Genomic DNA, 3,920 nt, shown 5'->3' with positions numbered 1-3,920 from the left:
ATATATATATATATATATAATAGATATCTATATATATACTTATATACTTACATATATAAATGTATGTGTGTATATTCATAGACACACGCACACATATATACACAATATTTATATAAACATATGTATGTATCTATGTATGTATATTACGATTTTGTTAACTCCTCGCATAACAAATATATTTTGCCTGTGTAAGTGTCACCCACCACACACAAACGCAGGGATAGTTGTGTGGTAAGTAGTGAATTTACCTTACTTTTTAGACATTTTAGAGACTTAAAACTATATATTTATTGATTCGAGAATGAATTGAGTACACACACACATATTTTAAATCTTGTGTTGGATATACGCTATTGATCCTGGGGTCTTCCACCCTTATGTATATATAAAAATTTACAGCTTATACTTAGCTCATTGGAGCACACATACGCACACTTAGACATATATGTGCGTTGGCACTCCGTCGCTTACGACGTCGAGGGTTCCAGTTGATCCGATCAACGGAACAGCCTGCTCGTGAAATTAACGTGCAAGTGGCTGAGCACTCCACAGACATGTGTACCCTTAACGTAGTTCTCGGGGATATTCAGCGTGACACACAGTGTGACAAGGCTGACCCCTTTGAATTCCAGGCACAACAGAAACAGGAAGAAAGAGTGAGAGAAAGTTGTGGTGAAAGAGTAAAGCAGGGTTCGCCACCATCCCCTGCTGGGGAATCGAAACCGCGATCCTATGACCGCGAGTCCGCTGCCCTAACCACTGGGCCATTGCGCCGCCACAGACATATACGTACATATTCAAATACACACACACAAATATATGGACTTAGCGCGTACACGCAGTTACGTACGTTCGGAAGCACACGCGCTCGAATCCATAGTCTCGAAAACACAATTGCACAATACACCACGCATAGACATAGACAGCTAAATTAAAAGGCAATATGCACACTGAATTCGCACATACACATACACATATATACACACAGAAAAAACATATGCAAAATGCGTCACAGCCATAGTCAAATAGAAGCACAAAAACAGGCACACAACACACAGGAACGTTCTCAAACGCATATAGACACAAACACCCACGCGCGCGTGCACACACAAATTCTAGGACATAAACACACACAGACACACAAACAAATAGATATATACAGTTATATACACTTCAAGAGCACATACACACGCACAAGAGCACATACACACAAGAGCACATACGGACACACAAGAGCACATACACACGCACAAAGACACACAAGGCGCCACATACACAGAAATACATTTACTGCCAAATACAAGCACACACGTTCTTAAACTCAAACGTACGCGCGCACACATATAAACAAACAGAAATTCAAACACACACTCGTAAAAACTCACACACACGAACAAGTACGTGCACACACACACATACGCATTCGCTAGAAGACAAGCAAATCAAGTATCTACAAGACAAAAGCGAACGGCAATACAAAATGGCGAATGTACGGACGGTTGTAAAAAGAGTGCGTGTAAACGTTATTCGTGAAGTGTCGTCTGTTTAGAGACAAAACGGAGATCTTAGAGAGAGATTGAAGCGCTTAAAATATACAGAGAGTACCAGCCGGAAGTCGTGTCGCCAATAACTAGCGAGTCAGATCAGATAGTGATAGGGCGCTTTTAAACGTATCGCTCGTCTTGTGAAATAACGGTACATTTAGCGCCATAGCATCTTATTCAAACTTCTTCATTATATGAAAAATCTATTGTTGTCTTACACAAAACATCATGTATTTCTTTCTTTCATTATTTCGCTATTTCGTTCAGTCGCCTCCTTCATTTTGTTCTTAACATTGTTTGTCAATATAGGTCTGTCTGTCTGTCTATCTATCTATCTATCCATCTATATATCTATCTATCTATCTATTTATTTCTCTCTCCCCCTATCTCTCTAATTATCTCTCCCTCTCTATCTATTTAACCATCCATCTGTCTATCTCTCTACCTATCTATCTATATATAAACACACACGCACAAACGAATATATCTACTCATACATACACACACAGACACACACACATACACACACACACATATATATATATATATAAAATATATATGAGATCTGCGCACATCCTACTCAGATATGCATTATATATATACATACATACACACACACACACATGTATGTGCATATATATATGTGTGTGTGTATGTATGTATGGATGGATGCACACGCACACACGCACGCACACACACACACACACACGCACACACACACACGCATCTTACACAGATACAGACTAGAAGCATACACACATGAACATATAGAAAAGATTACGGAAAGAGATGACCGAATCGTCTCCAAAGTTGAAGTGGGTTTTGTGAATGCCACGCCATAGGGCGATACGCTGTTCGCTTGTGAATGGCTGACCGTTGGCTCTGTTGGTGCCACAACTAAGCGTTCGTTCACGTCACAAGATATGTATCTTCGACGTGTAACATAAATGGTGATGCATAAACTGGCATCAAATTTTAGTACAAGGCCAAAATATCGGGGGAGGGAGTGAGTCGATCAAATTGACCCCCAGCGTTTAACTGGTACTCATTTCATCGACCCCCGAATGAATAAAAGGCAAAGTTAACAAATACACGTATACATAGATACATGCATACACATATACATATATGCATATATACATACATGTATACATCCATTAATACAAACAAACATGCATACATACATACATACATGAGTATACTCTTTTACTTGTTTCGTCATTTGACTGCGGCCATGCTGGAGCACCGCCTTTTAGTCGAGCAAATCGACCCCCAGGACTTATTCTTTGTAAGCCTAGTACTTATTCTATCGGTCTCTTTTGCCGAACCGCTAGGTTACGGGGACGTAAACACACCAGCATCGGTTGTCAAGCGATGTTGGGGTGACGAACACAGACATAAAAACATATACACACACATACATCCTTCACTTTACATGTCACTCTTTCTCTCTCCTTCTCTACACACAAAAAACACACATATATGCACACATACACACGCAGATACATAGAAAAAATCTAACATACACACACATACACATATATATAAAAAATGTGTAGCATACACAAACATGCACACACGTACACACGCACACAGACACACACAGAGAAAGCCTCTAATACACACCCGCACTTACAAAGAAAATATCTAGCATACGCACACACGTACACACGCACGGACACAAACGGACAAACACACGCACATGCACACACACACACTGAAAGACTCTAGTGCACACACACACACACTCACACACACAAGAACAAACACAACTGGAAATTTATCTCTACACTTTCTATACACGTAAATACACTTCGTTACTCTCGTACGACTCTACGCACAAAGAAACATATGCACGCAAGCCCACACAGATACGCACAGGTTTACCATTCCTCAGAGACTATTCCAGAACAAAAGAACCAACTTCTCAAGGATCCAAGGATTATATCAGCAACATTGCACGAGAATGTGCAAGAGAAATTGTTACATTAAAAGAATTGAACACACGAACGCACACGCACTCGTATATATATATACATATATATATATATATATATATATATAACCATATATGTATATGTTTGTGTGTGTGTGTGTGTGTGTCAGTGTATATGTATATACGCACACATACACACATACATATGTACTTCCATCTATCTATATACATATACATATATATATACTATATATATACATACACACGCACATATATATATATATAGAGAGAGAGATAGATGGATAGACAGACAGATACATAGATAGATAGCTAGATATATATACATACATATATATACATATATATACATACATATATATACATACATATATATACATATATATACATACATATATATACATACATATATATACATATAT

This window comes from Octopus bimaculoides, chromosome 28 (genome assembly GCF_001194135.2).
Source record: "Octopus bimaculoides isolate UCB-OBI-ISO-001 chromosome 28, ASM119413v2, whole genome shotgun sequence".
NCBI lineage: Eukaryota > Metazoa > Mollusca > Cephalopoda > Octopoda > Octopodidae > Octopus > Octopus bimaculoides.
The sequence above is the reverse complement of the archived record's forward strand: the minus strand, read 5'-3'. Positions refer to the sequence as shown.